We start from the raw sequence: 23,191 nt of genomic DNA on the forward strand, positions 1-23,191 counted from the left end.
CATTATGTTGGTCATGCTGGTCTCGAACTCCTGACCTCGGGTGATTCACCCACCTTGGCCTCTCAAAGTGCTGGGATTACAGGCGTGAACCACTGTGTACCTGGCCTTCCATGTATATTTTAGCAGATGTATCTTACATAGCTCAAGCCAATCACATCCTTATGCATAATAAAGGACTTCTATAAATAATAGGACCATCCATTTCATTTGATTTCAGAATATTGCACCATTTTGTGTATGAAGTGAACATAAAAAATAATAATGCATTATAGTAACTTAAGTGTTCCTCATAGATTTCAAAGTCAGTTCTGAATATGTTAATTAAAAAGTCAGGCTCAATGAATTTTTAATTTATTTGCCTTTGTCGGAAGTGCTACAATTGGGAGTAGATTTTTCTAGAAATTGATTTTAGTATGTAAATAAGACATGTTAGTGTAACTGATTCAACATGCCATGCAAAATAATGAAATTGACGTATACAGGTATAGAAATGGATTTTAAAATTTAACTTGACAAAGAAATACATTGGTACTTTTAAGTGAATATTTCACTATACTTTTGGTGCTTTTTCATTATTCTGCTGGTGTTCCCCTCCAACAGGTATGAATGTTACAACAGATTTTTTCCCTGCCATTTTATCAAATTAATTTTTTTCTATTGAAGTAAGTTTATAAGATTTTCACTTTTAAAATATCATTTAAAGGGTTTCAGATTATGAAATAAAGTTCCCAGGAGTTTATTGGAAAGATTAATATAGAAATTTATAGTTGGGATATGTGACTACAAGCCTTTTATGCTTCCAACCTCAGGTACTTTCAAAATGATAGTTGAATTCTGGAAATATTTAGACATCTGAACAATTTAAGAAAATTTTCACTTAAAATCTTTATAAATTTCTACATCAATGACTACATAAAATAACCTAATATGCTTGTCCTATTGTTATATCAAAACCTCAAAACAGACTAGAAAATTCAAAGATCACTAGGTTACTATACAGAGACAATGCATCCTAACACTCCACAGCTTTGCTGTTATGTTCACTTCACTGCTATAAAAGGGCATGCTACTGCACAGAACACTAGGCTTGTTTCTCTGGAGTAACCTTTCCAAGGCATATGTCAACATTTTTTTAATGAAAGTAGAACTAATATAGAAATCTCCCTTTCATAGTAATGTTAGAGCATTGTGGTTTCCAAACCATGATTCTAGTTTGGTTCTGAGCATTTATAACTCTAATTTAAGCAATATAGGTAAATAGGCAAAGTTTATTGTTATCTAAATTATAACATTGCCACAGAAAATTTCTGGGTCGTCATTTATTTCAGTGGGATGACTGAAATCTGAGAGCCATAGGTCTGACAGCCTCTAAGTAGTAGTCTTCCAATTGCTATTTTGTAATAATGTATTGAGACTATAAACAAATGATATTTTCATGGAAATCCTAATACTGATCTCCAGACATTTATCTGAAGGTTATTTTTGAGATCCGTAGCTTCTCTCATACTGGTTGAGTAAGAAATCATACAAGGTGAAAACTGTATTTGATACGAGAAAAAATGTTATGAATAGAGGTAGCAGTGATTTAGAGAGAATTCAGTTTTAGCTACTGTGGTGGACTAGGCATCTTTTGGCACTACATCTAGGATTTGGAACTACAGTTTCTAAAACTGTGTTGGGGAAAGAAACTTTAGTTACTATAAATAAAGTCTATATATAGGACTAAAGAATTTATGAAAGGGGAAGGGTTCTCGATGAAGCAAATGACACTAATGATTGAGGCAGGAGATAGCCAAATGCCTAGGCAGATAGGAAAGGGACAAGGAGAATCTCTGTCCGGCCCCACAAATGTGCCATTTTTATAAGAATGTCTATCAGTACTAGAAAATGTAATCTTGGATTAGGAACAGGAAAGAGAGAGAATCAAATGGTGCTATGGTTTGGATGTTTTTGTCCTCTTCCAAATTCGTATGTCCAAACCTAATTATCAATGTGTTGGTTTCAGAAGGTAGAGTCTTTGAGAGTTAATTAGGTCATAAATGGGATTAGTGCTCTTGTAAAAGAAGCCCCAGAGAGTTGTCTTGCTCTTTCCTTCTCAGTGAGAAGACACTTCGTATGAACCAGGAAGTGTGCCCTCACTAGACACAGAATCTGCTGGTGACATGGTCTTGAACTTCTCAGCCAAGAGAATTGTGAGAAATGAATTTCTGTTTTTATGAGCAATCTGGTCTATGGTATTTTGTTATAATGGCTCAAACAGACTAAGACAAATGGATTGGCTAGAAAAGACTGAAAAGTTTTAAATTGAATCAACTTCTTTTAAGCTAGTAACCTTATCAAAGTTATGTAAATATTATCAATCTCAGTTATCTCAAGGTAAAAAAAAAGAACTATGTCATACATTGTTGTAGTAGAAATTGTAAATATACTAAATTATAGAAGAAGAATGTTTTAAGTTATTGAACTTCTTATTACTAGTTATTCAAATATTTAAGCCAAATAACACTTCCAGTTCTATTTCTTTTCTCATTCAGGGCATTTCATTTATAGCATCCTACAACTTTAGGAAAGAAGAAAATCCACTTTAGGCAATCAGATAAAGAAGAAGATAATATATTACTAAATTATGTATTTTAATATTATTGTTTGCTTGAGGCTTTGGAGATAAAAAGATTCTTTGCATTGTAGATTTGATTTACTTTATCTCATGGAAATTTCTTTGAGTTTTTAAGTACTATATAAAAATTAATCATATGAAAACTTTTGCAAAATTATCTGAATCTAGTGTCACAAAGAAATATCTGTATATATCTCTTTAACTTTGGATTTTTTTCTAAAGAAAATTTATTTTTGAAATATCTAATTGTGAGTTATCAAGGGAAATACCTTTATTCATTGAATAATCAGATAAATGTTACCATACTCAATATAGATATTTTTGTTAGGCTGTAATTGATTTTGAACACATTAAAGAAGAAACTATTACTCTGGGCTGGTAATTTACAACCCAAATTCTGAAAATTGAAGTATTTAATTTTTTTTAACTTTAGAAGTACAATTCTGAAATTGTTGTATGTATCAATTTTTCCATAATGTAAAAGAAAAGCATTTCAGAAAATTATTTCTTAAACTCACATTATGATGGTTTTGTAGACAATCTACTTTCTTTCTATCATATCCATATTATCAAAATGTAAACCTCAGGCCTCACTTAACTTCAGTAAATGACAATATGCTGTCCCTCAAAGAAAGTGAATAATAGCTTTACAAATCAGAACCTTACTATACTAGTCAAAAATCAATGCACATTGCAGAGAGGAATATGGGAGACCTCATGAACCATATATCACAAATTTCCACAGTGGGAACTGTAGTGACATTGGAAGGTATTGTGTTCAGGACCCTTAATGAGAGTTGGCCTCATTTTTATGGCTTGCTGCAAAGTCTGTTACACTTAATGGTGATTTGCTCTAAACAATGATCTACAAATGAATGCCAGATATGATAATAAATTTCTGTATTAAAAGACTACTGACAATTGGTTCAGAAAGGAGTTTTTTTCCTCCTTCCTAGGAAGTACTGACATGGTAATATTAACACTTGAAAATGTCAACTGCTTAATGAAATTTTGCCCTCATAGATTACCAAGCTTTCTTAAATGTTAGAAGTTATTTTTAGGAGATAATTTACTGCAATTAGAGTTATTTATATTGATATATACATTTATTTGAGTTTTAAAAATATGTTACCATCTAGAAGTGGCATCGTGTATGACTATGATGACAATCAATATTTGGATACACTAATTATAAACATTAACTACCTTTGCTCAAACTAAAACATAATTAGTTAAACAAGGGTTATGTGATGGAATTATTTGGTTTTAAATATTAAATAAAGTGTGAATAAAAATTTTCCATTATCTTTTGAACTATTTGTAACATAACAATCCTAATAGGCTTCCCAAAGAACTTTGTGTTAAAATACAAACCTAATGGGCTCATCAAAAGCCACAAATAAAAAAAGTTGTCAAGTAAAGTTGATGCAAAAGAGAAATGATACAAAAGGCAGCCTCATGTACAATTATGAAAATGTCAATATAAAAAATTATTTCCCTTGATGTGATATTATTAGTGTGATGCTAATTACTAAAACTAGGATTATTAAGATTTATTAACCTCTAGCATGGTTTGCCAAGAAGTTTGTTACAAATTATAGTGTATTCCTTGTAGAAAAATGTTTTTGGTGATAGACTTTGGAGGATATTCTAATTTTTTCATATTGAAAGATGATGTTGATTTAGAAAATCATCTCTGAATGTATTTCTCTTTTTCTCCATATAGCTTGTAATATCTCTGAAAACATATTAAGCATGGAGTGCCCTATATTGAGAGTATAATACACAGCTAACTTGCTTAGAGATGCATATTGTGCTGTTTGGGTTTGTATGTCACCAAACTATTGATATGTAGTCATTATGTGGGTAGGCACCATTCTATTCTAGATCTCAACACAGGGCTTGTTACTGTAATTGCTTGTAATTTATCATAATTACTCAATAAATTGCTCTTATTTGCTTTAATGGAGTCTTTGGATAAAACCAAGAAGAACAAAACATATATTTATCATTTCTATGAAGTAAGTGAGGTCATTTTAACAATACATTTATGATATGGTGATATTTTACATTTTCATAATTTTGTTTTAACTCAACCCTTATGAAGCTATTCACATATTTATTTCAAGATAGTTTTGCTTTTTGAGAGTAATTTGTAGAAGTTTTCTAGAGGTCCTCAAGCATACATATACATCTCCAGAATAATGATAATAATTTTATGTTTTATGACACTGTTATTGTATTACTATGTGCTATAATTCATATTTTAAAGGTATTATTTTTATTAACATGTAAATGTTAATTCAGTCATCCCATTTAAGAATAAATGTTCTTAAGAAAATGTTTCTATTATCTATATTATTTGTATCATCTCTAATGAACTAATACAGTCTTTATAGGGATATGATTTCTTACTTGATTGATAATCTTGTCAAAATACTTATAAATATTCTGGTCTTCACTGTATGATACTTTTATATCTACTCTATGTCAATTACTATTTTATGTATGGGAAAAACAAAATGACTAAAAAAGAAAAGTCCTCTTGTTGCATGAAGAGGCAATAAATAAAATTTAAAATACTTAAGTTAGTAATATTAGTGAAGTTTCTATGATAAAACAAAAATAGGGAGAGTAGAAAAATAAAAGTTGATGAGGTTAAAATTAAGATTTTAGTCAATTTTATCTGAAATTTGGGGTTGGCATGAAAAGAATGAAACAATTCCAAATTTTCATTGGTATTGTTCTGTATTAAAAAAAAATTTTTTTTATAAAGTGAAAATTTGTATGTTCAGATAATATGTTGTCTTAAAATGTTTGATACTTCCATTTCTAATACAGTGACTAGGGAAGTCTTTCCAAAACTTCTGTTGAAATAGATAAGCAAAGCTGAATAAAATATTTTAAAATAACCTCAAAAGTATCAAAGAGCTAAAATAATAATGGAGAACTTACAGAATAGCCTGAACCCAAAGATGTGACTAAGGAAAGTATCTCCATGGTATTGAGCTAAGAAGGAAAAATAAAAGAAGTTTAAAGAAAAGAAAATTGTCCCCCAGAAACTGTGACCAATACCATGATTAACTTAAGCAATGAAATTAGTACCAAACCAGTTGTATCCTCAATACCTGGCAGAAGTAAACAAGAGTATTCTCAGGAGGAAGGAACTTTTATCCTAGACATCAGAAACCTCCATATGTAATTTTCAGTCCAAAATAAAAAGACGTATAATTAAACAAATCACCAAGAGTTATAACCAGCAGATAAAAGCAGAGTAGAAAAAGAATTGCTTATATTTTATATATTTTAATTATTCATGCTTACTGTGTTAAAAGAAAAAAAAGTTTAATATTTGTAAGAACCAGAAAATTATGAAAAGTGCCATAAAAGACTTAAAGTGAAAATTTAGAACTATAAATTTAAATTTAAAACAACAACAACAACAAAAACCTCATTGAAAATTTCTGGCAGTAGATTTGGTAGAGCAGAAAAAAAGAATGAGTTGGCTTATGCTACTAAGTAGGATATATTACCTCATTTTAGACTGATGTACTCATGACATGGGTTGATGCAATTAATATGTTACCCTCTTATACCTAACAAAGTAAACAGTGAATCTCTTTTGTTAGAAGATACATTATCTGAACTCTCTATAGTTTTTAAATATTGCCTAAAAATAATCAAGAATTATGAGGATCTCATTTTGTAGAATGCATTCTTATTTCAGTCTAGTACAAATTATTACTTTACTTTGCCATTGCTAGTATCTTGATTCTACCAGAATCTTGAAATACAATAAAGGATTAGAATGGCAAATCAAATTCACACAAATAAAAGATATTACCACAAATCAAGATTTACTAGTAACTTAAAGAATAAAAGTAGTTGGGGTCACAATAGAAGCAGGAAGAGTCCCAGGACCACCAATACAGTTCTCCAGCTACTTTCTTGCCTACATCTACTTTCTTGCATGTGATCTGGACCAGATTAAATATTAAGATCTCCAAGTACATTTGTGGTCACATAACTTATACCAAAAGGAGATTATTCTCCCTTATGAAATGTCTCCATTTTACACAGATACTGTATTGGTCCATTCTTACATGGCTATAAAGAAATGCCTGATACTGGGTAATTTAAAAAGAAAAGGGGTGTGATTGTTCATGGGTCTGCAGGCTACACAGAAAGATGGCTGAGGAGGCATCAGGTAACATCAGGTAATGCGAAGGTGAAGGGGAAGCAGGCACATTTTACATGGCTGGAGCAGGAGGAAGAGTGGCTGGGTGCTGCAACCAGATATGATAACTCACTCACTCACTATCACTGGAATAGCACCAAAGGGATGGCTCTAAACCATTAATGAAGGATCCACCTCCATGATTCAATCAGTTCCCACTAGGCCCCACCTACAACACAGGGCATTACAATTTGACGTAAGATTTGGGTGGGGACACAGATCCAAGCTATATTATTCCACCGCAGCCCCTCTCAAACCTCATTTTGGAGAATGCATTCCTATTTCAGTCTAGTACAAATTATTACTTTACTTTGCCACTGCTAGCGTCTTGATTCTACCAGAATCTTGAAATACAATAAAGGATTAGAATGACAAATCAAATTCACACAAATAAAAGATATACCACAAATCAAGATTTACTGATAATTTAAAGAATAAAAGTAGTTTGGGTCACAATAGAAGCAGGTGACCAGCCCTATTTCTGGTAAGAGACAGTCCAAGTCATATTTAAAATGGATGCTGCTACTGTGTGTATGTGTGTGCTTCACAAGATGTGTATTAGAATGTTAACAGCAGCATTGTTAATAAAAGGAAAACATTTGAACCTACTAAAATGTTCACCAATACTAGAGCACATAAGTAATATTCTCACGATGGAATACCCAACAGAAGTGAAAATGAGTAATCAACAACTGCACCTGGCAATATAGATGAATCTCATATGAGTTATGAGTGAAATAAGTCAGATACAATAGAAAACAACTGTGTAGTTATATTTATACAAATTAAAAAACTAAAATATGCTAGTAGAAGTCTTGCTAGTGGTTATACTTGAGAAAAACATTGTGATCAGATGAGAGTGTGAACAGATTTCTGCTAATATTTCTCTTGATCTGAATGATTGTGATATGTTTCTGTTTGGTTTATAAATATTTATTTATCCATATATTTATGATATGTATATTATTTTATTTGTATATTTGTAAGTAAAAGATATATGGGGGAAATGTAATTATTAGGCTAGGATATAGAACACAAAATATTATCTAGAGTGCATCACTGAGAAAAAGATACAAATTTCATATGTCAGATCAAAGAAACTGGGTAGAAAGTGAGACGTTTCAATATTTGTTTAATTAGTCTCCCCTGCAGAGAGCAAAAGAATGAGAAAGAAGCAATATATAAAGAGATATTGGCTGAGAATTTTCAGATACCTATTTTCACATTCAGAAAGTGCAGAAAATCTCATGCATGACCTATGAAAGACAATCACATGTATATAATAGTGAAACTTCAATAATTCAAAACAAAAAGATGCACGGAAATTAACAGAGTATATGAATTTCCAACTAGTATGTGAATAAAGTGGGAAAATAATTTATTAATCTAAATTAAGTCAAGAAGAAGAAAGTATATGAAACAGGCAGCATAAATAGAAGGCGTAAAGGATGATAGAATACTATTTCCAGATATATCGGTGATTATGTTGAATAAATATGTATTTAAAATTTCTGATCAAAGTCAAGGATTATTGAACAGGCGGACAAGATACTACATTTGTTTACTATAAACAAATGTAAACTATAAGTAGAAAAGTTCTTATGTAAAAGTGTCATGCTAGCATAGAAGTGTTAACCAAAGAAAAGTTGACAGAAGTATACTTTAGAGCAAATGACTCACCAGATAAAGAGTAGCTTCATGATGCTAAAGTGTTTAAATCACCAGGAATATATAATATTTTAAAATTTACATACATATAAAAACAAAGCAAAAACTGACAGAACTATAGAAAAAAATAGGAAAATTCACAAAGTAGTCTATTTAATATCCCTTGCTCAACAACTGATAGAGTAAGTGGACAGATAATATATATCATTACATAATTAATTAGAATATACAAGATTTAAACAACTTATAAACTGGAACTAAGAAACTGCAGGGTATACATTACTGCCAAGAACCCATAAAAGTTACAAAAATAATAATAAATTTGTATAAATCAAATCTCAACAAATTTCAAATAAATTAAATGATTTTGATTATGTTATTTGCCCAAAATGCAACCAAGCTGGAAATCACTATAAGATAGATGAATAGAAAATCTTATTTTTTTGCAAGTTAAACAATGTATTTCTAAATTAATCAGTAAAGTAACTAAAAAAGAAGTCACAAAATTCTTTAGAAAATATACTAAGTCTAAAATGTGATGAGATATAATCGATGCATTTTTAGAGTGAAATTTTCTATGAATAAAAGCTGTATGCATAAAACACAAATTAGGTTAATCTTTCCTAAAATAAATAAGGTGTAAAAGCAGACTAAAGAAAGAAAAAACCAAAACACCTGAATTATCCTATCAACACTATGAACATAGGGGAAAAATGGTAAAAATCTTCTCTTAAAGAAAACTGCAGACCCATAATGACAACACTGGAAAGTTCAGTGAACATTTAAGAAAAAATATAGTTGTAAAGTTAAGTTAAAAACATATTTGAAATTACTTTATAAATTTAACATAACTTTCCTTCTGAAACTCAACAAGAAAATTAAAATAAATTTAAAAATGACTGCCCTATATTTATAAACAATAATATTCTACAATTCTATATTACATGTAGACTATATATTATCTTATATACAATTATATTCTATATTATACCTAATACATATAATTAGTGAATACACATATATATTTATATAAGAAGTTGGAGATTTTTATACATATTTGTGAGCATGTATATGTATATATACACACACACACCCCTATACATATATGTATAATACATATATAGTATCATATATATAGTAGTATGTGTGTATATATATACACACACACATGCACACACTAACTGTTGTCAGGTTGTATATACATAACAGGTTGTTTATATATTATGCTATACAATTCTATATGGTTATCTACATGATAGAAAAAGATGTTTGAAAAAAATTTAACATACATTTTTGATAAAAAATATTCAAGAAAGCATAACACAAGAATTTCCTCAATTTGATTAAGAGTATTTATACATCAAAAATCATCAGTTTCTTCGGGGGAAATTATTGAAATATTATTCCTAGATTCTAGGAAACCTAAAAGAATGCCAGTTGACATCACACTTATCCATAATTGTTGTAGAGGAGTTTGCCTTGCAGAGTAAGACAATAAAAAGAAGTGAAAACAAGTAAGCAATGGAAAAGAGGAAAACAAAGTGTCATTGTTTGTAGATGATTCAATAATAGAGGCAGAAGCCACAAAGTATTCTCCAAATTGTAAAATTAAAATAAATTATTATTATTTTTCAGACTGGATCTCACTCTGTTGCCTAGGCTGGAGTGCAGTGGCATGATCACACCTCACTGAAACCTTGACCTCCTGGGCTCAAGCAATCCTTCTCCCTCAGCCTCCAGAGTAGCCGAGACCACAGGCAAGTGCCACCACACCCAGCTAGTTTTTTGATTTTATAGAAACAGAGTGTTGCTTTGTTTCCTAGGCTGGTAAGATGACATTCTTACAAGTAGTTGACAGGGTCTTTCCCTAGTTGCTCTTGTAGTTAACAGTCTTAGCTCATGGATGTTAAGAATTGAGACAGACCCAGCTTTACTCTTTCATTTCTTTGAAAGGATTCACTTTACTCTCTCATTTCTTTCAAAGGATGCACATATATTTAGAATTGGAACGTTTTTCTTTTGGATGAGTCCTTTTATTACTATATAATGTCCTTCTGTCTTTTTAAACTGTTGTTTCTTTAAAGTTTGTTTTATCTGATATAAGAATAGCTACCCCTGCTTGCTTTTGGGGTCACAACTTGGGCTCTATTCTTGCTTGGTAGCCTGCAGTGTGAATGAAAGCAGCAGCTCTGTTCCTATTTTTCCTCTTCCAGTCCTCCCCTGCATTTTTTTTCTGTTTTGGTAAATCTTTACTAGTAAATGTTTCTTTAAAAAAAAATTTTTTTTAATTTCAATAGGTTTTTGGGGGAACAGGCAGTGTTTGGTTATGTGTTTCATTACATGAATAAGTTCTTTAGTGGTGATTTCTGAGATTTTCGTACATCTATCACTGAGCAGTGTACATTGTACCCAATGTGTAGTCTTTTTGATTTTTTTCTTTTTGAGACAGAGTCTTGCTGTGTCGCCTAGGCTGGAGTGCAGTGGTTCGATCTTGGCTCATTGCAAACTCCACTTCCCACTTTCAAGCTATTCTCCTGCCTCAGCCTCCCAAGTAGCTGGGACTACAGGCACCTGCCACCATGCCCTGCTAATTTTTGTATTTTTAATAGAGACAGGGTTTCACCATATTGGCCAGGCTAGTCTCGAACTCCTGACCTTGTGATCTACCCACCTCAGCCTCCCAAAGTGCTGGGATTACAGGCGTAAACCACCACGCCTGGCCCTCAATGTGTAGTCTTTTATCCCTTGCCAACCTCCACCCTTTCCCCCAAGTCCTCAATGTCCAATGTATTATTCTTATGCCTTTGGGTCTTCATATGAATGAGAATATATAGTATTTGGTTTTCCATTCCTGAGTTACTTCACTTAGAATAATAGTCTCCAATTCCATCCAGGTTGCTGTGAATGCCATTGTTTCATTCCTTTTTATGGCTGAGTAGTATTCCATGGTATGTATATACCACATTTTCTTTAGCCACTCATTGATTGATGGGCATTTGGTCTGCTTCCATATTTTGCATTTGCAAATCATGCTGCCATAAACATGCACAGGCAGGTATCTCTTTTGTATAATGACGTTTTTCCCTCGAGTAGATACCCAATAGTGGTATTATTGGATCAAATGTTAGAACTACTTTTATTTCTTTAAGAAATATCCACACTGTTTTCCATGGTGGCTGTACTAGTTTACATTCCCACCAGCAGTGTAAAAGTGTTCCCTTTCCACTGTATCTATGCCAAAATCTATTATCTTTTGATTTTTTTGATTATGGTCATTCTTGCAGGAGTAAGGTAGTATCACATTGTGGTTTTTATTTGTATTTCTCATACTATTAGTCATGTTGAGCATTTTTCCATATGCTTGTTGGCCATTTGTATATCTTCCTTTCAGAATTGTCTATTCATGTCCTTAGCCCATTTTTTGATGGAATTTTTTTTTCTTACTGACTTGTTTGAATTTTTTGTAAGTTCTGGATATCAGTTCTTTGTTGGAGGTATAGATTGTGAAGATTTTCTCCCACTCCACAGGTTGTCTGTTAACTCTGCTGATTATTTCTTTTGCTGTGCAGAAGCTTTTTAGTTTAATCTATTTTTCTTGGTTTTTGTTGCATTTGCTTTTGGGCGTGTGGTCATGAAGTCTTTACCTAAGCCAAAGTCTGGAAGGTTTTTTCTGATGTTATTTTAGAATCTTTATGGTTTTGGGTCTCAGATTTAAGTCTTTGATCCATCTTGAGTTGATTTTTGTATAAGGTGAGATATGAGGATCCAGTTTCATTCTTCTACATGTGGCTTGCCAATTATCCCAGCACCATGGGTTGAATAGGGTGTCCTTTTCACATTTTATGTTTTTGTTTGCTTTGTCAAAGATCAGTTGGCTATAGATATTTGGTTTTATTTCTGGGTTCTCTATTATGTTCCATTGGTCTATGTGCCTATTTTTATGCCAGTACCATGCTGTTTTGGTGTGACTATGGCCTTAGAGTATAGTTTAAAGTCAGGTCATGTGATGCCTCCAGATTTGTTCTTTTCACTTAGACTTGCTTTGACTATGCTTTTAGTCTCATAGGAATTTTAGGATTTTTTTAAATCTGATATAAGAATAGCTATCCCTTTTGCTTTTGGTGTCTATTTGCATGAAAATACATTTTTCCACCTCTTTACCTTAAGTTTATGTGAGTCCTTACGTGTTAGGTAAGTCTCCTGAACACAGCAGGAACTTGGTTGGTTGGTGAGTTCTTATCCATTCTGCCATTCTGTATCTTTTAAGTGGAACAGTTAGGTCATTTACATTCAATGTTAGTATTGATACGTGAGGTATTATTCTATTTATTTTGCTATTTGTTGCCTGAATACCTTTTTTTTTTTCATTTTATTCTTTTATATATGTCCTGGAGATTTATGCTTTAAAAAGATTCTATTTTGGTGTATTTTGAGGATTTCTTTCAAGATTTAGAGCTCCTTTTAGCAGTTCCTGTAGTACTTTCTTCATAGTGGCAAATTCTCTCAGTATTTTTTGGTCTGGAAAAAACTATATTGTTTCTTCATTGATGAAGCTCAATTTCACTGGATACAAAATTCTTGGCTGATAATTATTTGTTTAAGGAGGCTAAAATAAGACCCCAATCCCTTCTAGCTTGTAGGGTTTCTGCTGAGCAATCTGCTGTTAATCTGATAGGGGTATTTTTATAGGTTACCTGATACTTGGCCTCACAAAATAACAAATGCTCAATTTAAAACTACAAAGGACACAAAAAGAGTAGAAGACAAAAACAGGAACAAAGAGTCCCAAATAGAAAACACAAACAAACATGGTAGATATTAATACAACTAGGTCAATTAATGCTTTGAATGACTATGGTCTAAATGGACCAATAAACAACAACAGTTGTCAGAGTAGATTAAAAAAAAAAAAAGGATAATTGGCAATCTACATGGGACTTGCAAAGAAGGGGGCCCAAGACAAATCCAGTCACCATTAGCACATCATCCATATTTAAGCTAGGAATCCATTAAGAGGCCAAAACTGTGAATTCCTTTGGAGAGAGCAGGAAGACCAACGTTTCCTGGGTCTTCTGTGTAGAGGGAAAAAGAAGAGTGCTGCACCCCGTCAGCCACAGAACAAGGGAAAAGAGCATCAGAAAATCATTTGGAGATCTTAACATTTATGATCCCTGGAGTATTATAGAATTATGGACATAGAGACTGTCTCTGACTCACACTCATTAAAAATCTAAAAAGAGAGGAGTTGACTGGAAAGCTTAGTGATCATTGTAAAAGGACAGAACATCATTGGGAAGATCTCTTTGCCCTAAGAAAATTATCTAATCTTTCTCCCCACTTGCCATACCTTAGAGAATCCAACCATAGAATAAAAGAGCAGGGGACAGAGCAGCGTGTGGACACTCACATTGTGAACTTTTGCTCCAAAAAAAAGACCTAATTCCATGTTGTTTACAAAAACCCACTTTAAATATAAAGACACACATACAATAGAGATAAATAGATGGTAAAAATTATATGCTATTCTAACACATTTTAAAAAAGCAGAAATAGCTACATTAATTTCAGACAGAATAGACTTCAATGCAAGAAAAGTTATCAGGAGTAAGGAAGGGCATTGTACAATGATAAAGGTGTCAATTCTCCAAGAAGACGTAAAAATCCTTAAGGTGTATGTACCCAACAGCAGAATATCAAAATATGTGAGGCAAAAACTGATAGAACTGCAAGGAGAGATAGATTAATCTACTATTATAGTTGGAAACTTCAACATGTTTATATCAGAAATGGATAGAACCAGCATGGTAGAACATAGTGAAACTCAGTAACACCATCAATCAACTAGATATAATCAACATCTATACACTACTTCACCCAACAACAATAGAATATACATTATTCTCAAGCTTGCATGGAACATATACCAAGATAGAGCAAATTCTGGGCCATACAACATACTTTAACACATTTAAAATAGTAGAAATCATACAAGATCTGTTCTCAGAATTCAATGCAATTACATTAGAAATCAGTAACTGAAAGATCTCAAGAAAACTTAAAATATTTGGAGATTAAACAACATGCTTCTAAACAATGCATGAATCAAAAGAATTTTAAGAGATATTTAGATATATTTTAAACTGAATGAAATAAAACCACAACTTAACAAAATTTTTAGAATGCAGTGAAAGCAGTGTTTAGAGGAAAATGAACAGCATTAAATGCAAGAAAAATTTGAAGTTGATCATCTAAGCTTTCACCTTAGGTAACTGGAAAAGTGAGAGTAAATTAGATGCAAATAAGCATAAGAAAGGAAAGTTTAAAAAAATAGAGCAGATGTCAAAGAAATTGAAAACAGAAAACCAATAGTGAAAATCAATGAAAACAAAAGGCCTATTCATTGAAAATAATAATAAGGTACATAGTCCTCCAGTCAGACAACTAAGCAAAAAAGAGAAAAGATAAATATTACTAATATGAGAAATAAATGAGGGGACATCACTACAGATCTCATGGATATTAAATAGTAATCAAAAAATACTATGAAGAACTCTATGCCCATACATTTGATAACACTGACAAAATGAACTAATTCCTTTTGAGATACAATCTGTCAAAACTCACACAAAAATACATAGATAATTTGAATATAAATAAATCTATTAAAGAAATTGAATAATATAATTCCAACATAAAAGTGAATGTAAAGTGAAACACCAGGCCACGATGAATTCATGGGTGAATTCTATCAGACATTTATGAAAAAATATATTGATTATCCACAACCTCTTTCAGAAAACAGAATTAGCAGGAAAATTTTCTAAGTCATTGTGTGAGGCCAGAATTACCTTAACACCAAAAGCAGACAAGGAAAAAGAAGCTGCAGAACACCATCTTTTATAAATGTACAAAAACTTCAATAAAATAGTAATATATTGAATTCAACGGTGAATAAAAAGAAATATACACTGTGACCAAGCAGGATTTATCCCAGGTATGTAAGGCTGGATTACCATTCAAAAACCAGTTAAGGTAATCTATCACATCACTAGGCTAGAAAAGAAAAATCACATGATGACATCAGTTATTGAAGAAAAAACATTTGAAAAAAAATTCAACAGTTATTCATGATAAAAACTCAATAAACTCAGAAAGAAGAAATCTTTCTCACCTTGCTAAGAATATCTATGAAATATTACAGTTATCTTCTTACTTAATGGTGAGAAACTAGAAGCTTTTCCACTAAAATCAGGAAAAAGTAAGGATGCCCCTTCTTGCCACTTCTTTTCAACCTTGCACTAGAAATCATAGCTAATTAAATAAGAAAAGGAAATAAAAGGAATATTGATCAGGAAGGAATAAATAAAACTCTGTTTGCAGTTGACATGATTGTCTATGTAGAAAGTCCGGGTTAATTAGCAAAACAAAAACAAAAACCTGGAACTAATAGTGATTATAGCAAGGTTGCAGGATACAAGTTGAATGCATAAAAGTCAAATGCTTTTCTATATACCAGCAATAAAAAAGTGTAATCTAAAGTTAAAAATCACAATAATGTTTACATTAGCATCCCCAAATGAAATAGGTATAAATATAACAAAATATAAATAACATTAATATGATGAAAACTATAAAACTTAAGAGATAAATTGAGGAAGAACTCTATGTGGGAGATAGTCAATGATCATGGATAAGTCTCAATATTGTGAAAATATCAATTCTTCCCAACTTAATCTACAGATTTAATGAAATCCCATGCAAAATCCCAGCAAGTTATATTGTAGTATTTGCAAACTGATTCTAAAGTTTACGTGGAGATGCCAACAACACAGAAAAGAGAGCTGAATATTGAAGAAAAAGAACAATGTTGAAGGGCTGAGTCTGTCTAACTTAAAGACTTAGTATAAATATACAGCAACCAAAAAGCATGGTGTTGGAAAAGATAAATCAATAAAACAGGAGAGAGAGCTCAGAAAGAGACCCACAAAAAATACAGTCAATTGATCTTTGACAAAGGACCAATTGCAATGTAATAGAGAAAAGGTAGTCTTTTTAATAAATGGTTCTGTAACAACTAGATATCCACATGCCAAAACAATGAATCTAGATATAGAATTACACTCTTCACAAAATTAACTCAAAATGGATTATAGATAAGATGTAAAATAAGGAGTTCTACAACTCTTTAAAGATAACATAGGAGAAAATCTAGATAACTTGGGCTCAGTAATAACTTCAGTAATAACTTCCTTGATAGGATACAAAACACATAATGAATGAAAAAATTGATGAGCTGGGCTTTTTTAAAATTAAAAACATCCACTCTATCAAGGGGACTGTCAACAAAATGGAAAAAACAAACCAAAGACTAAGAAAATATTTGCAAAAGACATATATGAAAAAGAACTATTATCACAAATAGACAAAGAATTCTTAAAACTAAGTCAAAAGAAAATAAACCTATTCAATTAAAAAATGGGTCAGAGATGATAGGGTCTTCTAAATATACAATCATGTCATCTGCAAATAGAGACAATTTGACTTCCTCTTTTCCTAACGGAATACCCTTTATTTTTTTTTCTTGCCTAATTGCTCTGGCTAGAACTTCCAATACTATATTGAATAGAAGTGGTGAGAGAGGACATCCTTGTCTAGTGCCAGATTTCAAAGGGAATGCTTTCAGTTTTTGCCCATTCAGTATGATACTGGCAGTAGGTCTGTCATAAACAGCTTTTATTATTTTGAGATATGTTCATTCAATACCTAGTTTATTGAGAGTTTTTAGCATAAAGAGCTGTTGAATTTTCTTGAAGGCCTTCTCTGTATCTATTGAGATAATCATGTGGTTTTCGTCTTTGGTTCTGTTTATGCGGTGGATTACGTTTATAGACTTGTGTATGTTGAACCAGCCTTGCATCCCTAGGATGAAGCCTACTTGATTGTGATAGATAAGCTTTTTGATGTGCTGTTGCAGTTGGTTTGCCAGTATTTTATTAAAGATTTTTGCATTGATGTTCATCATGGATATTGGCCTGAAGTTTCCTTTTTTTGTTGAGTCTCTGCCGGGTTTTGGTATCAGGATGATGTTGGCCTCATAAAATGATTTGGGAAGGATTCCCTCTTTTTGGATTGTTCGGAATAGTTTCAGAAGGAATGGTACCAGCTCCTCTTTGTACATCTGGTAGAATTTGGCCGTGAACCCATCTGGACCTGGGCTTTTTTTGGTTGGTAGGCTATTCATTACTGCCTCAACTTCAGCCCTCATTATTGGTCTATTCGATGTTTCAACTTCTTCCTGGTTTAGGCTTGGGAGGGTGCAAGTGTCCAGGAATTTATCCATTTATTCTAGGTTTCCTGGTTTATGTTCATAGAGGTGTTTGTAGTAATCTCTGATTGCAGTTTGTATTTCTGTGGAATCAGTGGTGATACTCCCTTTATCATTTTTTATTGCATCTATTTGATTCTTCTCTCTTTTCTATTAATCTGGCTAGTGGTCTATTTTGTTGATCTTTTCAAAAAATAAGCTCCTGGATTTATTGATTTTTTTGAAGGTTTTTTTGTGTCCCTATCTCCTTCAGTTCTGTTCTAATCTTAGTTATTTCTTGTCTGCTGCTAGCTTTTGAGTTTTTTGATCTTGACAACAGGTGCTGGAGAGGATGTGGAGAAATAGGAACACTTTTACACTGTTGGTGGGAATGTAAACTAGTTCAACCATTGTGGAAGACAGTGTGGCACTTCCTCAAGGATCTAGAAATAGAAATTCCATTTGATCCAGCAATCCCATTACTGGGTATTTACCCAAAGGATTATAAATCATTCTATTATAAAGACACATGCACATGTATGTTCATAGCTGCACTGTTTACAATAGCAAAGACCTGGAACCAACCCAAATGCCCATCAATGATATACTGGACAAGGAAAATGTGGCACATAGACACTATGGAATACTTTGCATCCATAAAAAATGATTAGTTTGTGTCCTTTGTAGGGACATGAATAAATCTGGAAACCATAATTCTCAGCAAATTGACAGAAGAACAGAAAATCAAACACCGCATTTTCTCACTCATAGGAGGGTGTTGAACAATGAGAACACATGGACACAGGGAGGGGAGCATCACACACTGGGGTCTGTTGAGGGGACCAACAAGGGAGGAACAGCAGGAGAGTGGGGAGGGATAATATGGGGAGAAATGCCCAATGTAGATGACGGGGCGATGGAGGCAGCAAACCACATTGCCATGTGTGTACATATGCAACAATCCTGCATGATCTGCACATGTACCCAAGAACCTAAAGTACAATAAAAAAAAGAAAATGGATCAAAGACCTTAACAGGCCTCATCAAAGTAGAGGCACAGATTCTAAATAACCACATTAAAATGTACTCCTCATAAAATGTCATCAGAGAAATGCAAATGAAACTGCCAGTGAGAGACCATCATATATCTATTAGAATGGGCAAAATTCAGAACACTGGCAGAACCAAATGCTGGTAAGGAAGTAGGGTAACAAGAATTCTCATTTATTGCTGGTAGGAATACAAGACAGTGCAAACATGTTGGAAAACATTTGTCAGTTACTCACAAAACTGAACATACCGTATTCATATGGTACAGATATCATACTCCTTCGTATCTACCCAATGGAGTTAAAAACGTGCACACAAAAGCTTGAACAAAATGATTCAGAGCAACTTTATGTTTAACTGCCAAAACTTGATAGCAAATACAAACTTGCTTGCTTGGCTAGGTAAATACATAAACAAACTTCATTGTCCTTGGATGTGTAGATAAATACATTAAAAAACTTTTGTTCCATCTAGACAATAGAATATTATTCAGCATTAAAAAGAAATGAACGTCAAGGTATGAAAAGACACAGAAAAAACTTAAATGCATATTATTACTTAGCAAGTTAATCTGAAAAGGCTACACACTGTATGATTCCAACAAAATGATATTCTGGAAAAGCCAAATTTGGAGACAGTAAAAGTGAAAAGATCAGTGTTATCTAGGGGATAGTGGATGGAAAGGATGAATAAACAGAGCACAGAGGAGTTTTTGGGCAATGAAACTATTCTATGTGATACTATAATAGTGGATACATGTCATTAGACAGTGATCCAAACCCATAGAATGTCCAACACCAGAATAACCCCTAAAGTAAAGAATGGACTTTGGATGACAATGATGTGTTAATGTAGGTTCAGTTGTAACAAACACACACCACTCTGGTGGAGAATATTGATAATGTAGGATGCTATACATGTGTGGGGAATGAGAGAAGATGGGAAATTCCTGTATTTTCCACTCAAATTTTCTATGAACCTAAAACTGCTCTAAAAAAAAAAAAGTCAAAAACGAGGAAGTAATGAAGGAGAACCTGAATGCTAAAATTGTTAAAAAACATATGAAGTTAAGACAATGGGCAAAACTATACTATTAATGCCCATGTATGCATACTTAGACAGATATAAAAGTAAATAAATGAATAAAAACAATTACTGTCTAAATTGGTGTTTGTTTCTTTTGATGCACGGAAGAGGTCTGTTATTAGGATTGGGCATATGGTGGACAGGTTTTATTAATTTTGTCAGGGCAGGACCTGGGTAGTGGTTGAAAGAGTATTTTTCTTACATTAGTTCATTTAGTCCCACATATGTTTTGTGTCATTTTCTGCATTTGTGTTTTGCCAAACTAAACCAAACCAAGATACAAAATTTAAAGCTTTGAGAAAACCAGAAAGGTCAATCTTCCTAATGTACTTTGGTGTTCAAATTACAGCTTTTGTCTCCTTTTAATGTTCCTAGTTGATAAAAACTAAGATTTCAGTTGCGTCAGTTAAAACAAAAACAAACAAATGAAAAAAACTCTGTTCTTTCTTAAAAATCAATTGAGAGATTGGCAGATGGGGAAGGTGGAGAGGAAGTGATCAAACTATTACCTCTGTTACTGATAATCTGATAGAAGTAAATAACTCTAGATCAGTGACCAAGCAAGTTTACTCATACTTTATTATGGATCCACAGTGGTATCCATCCTTGGATCCTGCAGTGGTATAGTCTGGCCCTATAAAGGAACATGAAGGAACAAGGAGTACATACATTCAGAAGACAGGTTTGATTTGTAAAGAGAAGCACAGATTGAATTAAATATGTCCTTTTTGTGAAACTGATCAGTCAAGGAGGGATGTACAAAAGGGTAGGAAAAGAGGACATGTAAGTTACTTTAGCAGACATTCCTTCTTTCAGAAATGGGCTCAGGAAAAGGGATGCTTCATGGAAGAGCATAGTATTATTTGTATGTACAAACCATAGTGTTTTAAACCACACAACTGTCTCCTTTGTTAGACATTTCAGTTTTTTCCAGCTGTTCACCAGAATAAATAACATTTTAATCATGCCCATGTGCATATAACATCTCTGTATCTCTCTGTGATAGATTTGCTGCTTTATAGTAAAAATAAAAAAAAAATCATTAGTTTTAGAACCCACTGTCAATAAAATGGAACAGGGCAGTTTTAAATTTAAGATCTCACACTGTGAAAAATTCCATTTCAGATTCAGTCTTGTCTAGCAAGGAGTCATGTGTAAAATAATTTCAAGCAACACATTATGGAAAATCAAACAGCCTTAGTATTTATTTGATAGAGATTCTATTTTTCTCACATAGCACATACTCAGGAGTAGATTAAGCAGTCAGTGCACAAACTAAAGTGCAGAAATAGGATTAGGCTTCTCAGTTATCACTGTCCTCCGAGTTCATCCTGCAGCCTCAGAGATCAGTTTGCCAGTTGACCAGTGCTCTCTAGTTGATTAGCTTCTCACCATAGCATCTCATCCTCTGATCGATTTTTATTATCTTTTATATTCCAGCAGTGCACAGTGCAATCAGACCTCTGTCAGCATACTTTTCTTTTCCCTTTGTGACTACAAATTTCTGTTGCTGAAAAATAAATGAGTATCAAAAAGATGTCTTTCTTTTATATCTATTTATCCAGTAATCTAACATTCCTGATAGAAAGAAATCCAAGGTGATCCATAAGATATTTTTTTAAATGTTGTGAAATGACCATGATTGTCAGGGTGCCAATTTCCCTACTGACAGTTCTGTGATAATATCTGTCAACAACTGGGTAAAATTTAAATGTCTGTTTTATCTTTGTTCAAAAAAGCTAATCTTTATAATTTATTCTTTTTAGGCTCAAAGAATCTTATGCAGTAGACATTTCAAGGTTAGAGAAATTTTGCAGTACATGAAATAGTTGAAGTTTGACAGCAATTTTGGGATTACAGCAATTATGGCTGTATGTAGGATGAAATAAACTCCTGAGGTGGGAAGATCACTTGGGCACAGGCGGTCGAGGTTGTGGTGAGCTGTGATGGTGACACTGCACTTCAGCCTGGACTCCCCTTCCTATACTTATACTCATCCATCCTGTTAATTCTTCAAAAAATAAAATAAAATAAAACTCCAAGGGTTCATTTGACTTTGAAATACTGTATGTTCTTTTAAAGAGAAACTGCTTCCATGCCCTAGTGGGCTACTCAGACCTAGTGTGGAGTAATGCAACTCTTGTCACGAATGTCATTAAGGGTTCAAACTAAGCATCTGGTGCTTATTACAAGGTATTTCTCCTACTTTCAAATAAGTATTTCAGTCCTCTATTCTGGAGGTAATTTAACTCGTATTAATTATACTTTGTCCAAGAGGAATAATGTAAAGTCCACTACGGATTTTCTGGCAAGGCAGTAACTTGAGAATAAATGTTCAGCTGTCTTTTGCCAGTCCCTTCTAAACTATCTTTGAACAATGGTGTTCCAGCCATGGACAATGTGGCCTTCAGATCTATTTCTCACACTACCGCTATTTGGCTATCTAATGCAAGGTCTATGGCAAAGGACCTTGCATTAGATAGCCAAACAAGGGAAGTGTGAGAAATTCCTGCTACCTGTGTTCCTCAGGCTCTTGTGTCAACTTTTTTCTAGTTAGGGTCTGCCAGTGGAAGTCACTAGTTAGTGATTAGAGGGCTCCAGCACAAGAAAATCCAGCGCATTTCTGCTCCTGGTTCTCTCCCTAAGGCTGTGTTTCCTGCAGCAACTGACAGGCATGCTGAAATGTAAACTTTTGTCATCAATTTAGATTCTTCTTTTTTCTTTTTTCTTTTTTTTTTTTTTTTTGAGACAGAGTTTCACACTCTTGTTACCCAGGCTGGAGTGCAATGGTGCGATCTCGGCTCACTGCAACCTCCGCCTCCTGGGTTCAAGCAATTCTCCTGCCTCAGCCTCCTGAGTAGCTGGGACTATAGGTGCGCGCCACCATGCCCAGCTAATTTTTGTATTTTTAGTAGAGATGGGGTTTCACCTTGTTGACCAGGATGGTCTTGATCTCTTGACCTCATGATCCACCTGCCTCAGCCTCCCAAAGTGCCAATTTAGATTCTTGTAACTTCATACCTGTAGCAAATGGACTTTACTCACAACACTAGGAAGCCCCAGCATATGTGCATTGTTCTGGTAGCCATTCTTTGCAAAGATACAGGCAACATAATTGATAGGGAAACAGAGGGCCTGTATCTTGCAGGCTATTTCTATTATTTAACTCATTCATTATCCATTCACTTAATAAATACACATTGAGCACGTGATATGTAGCAGACTATAC

At 33.2% G+C, this 23,191-nt stretch overlaps 1 long non-coding RNA gene across 2 annotated transcripts in view; it reads right to left on the minus strand.

Moving 5' to 3' along the window:
- The window catches only part of LOC105726882 (uncharacterized), a 250,214-nt gene that overhangs the window by 24,281 nt on the left and 202,742 nt on the right, over positions 1–23,191 (minus strand). Inside the window, exon 4 of one of the 2 annotated variants that reach the window (XR_010340629.1) lies at positions 21,146–21,472. The exons of the other annotated variant lie outside the window; for it this stretch is intronic. This is a non-coding gene — a long non-coding RNA (uncharacterized LOC105726882). Of the gene's footprint in view, positions 1–21,145; positions 21,473–23,191 lie in introns of those variants that run through there. 2 annotated transcript variants of the gene reach the window in all.

This window comes from Aotus nancymaae, unplaced genomic scaffold (genome assembly GCF_030222135.1).
Source record: "Aotus nancymaae isolate 86718 unplaced genomic scaffold, 86718_ANA_hifiasm-v0.15.2.pri h1tg000117l, whole genome shotgun sequence".
NCBI lineage: Eukaryota > Metazoa > Chordata > Mammalia > Primates > Aotidae > Aotus > Aotus nancymaae.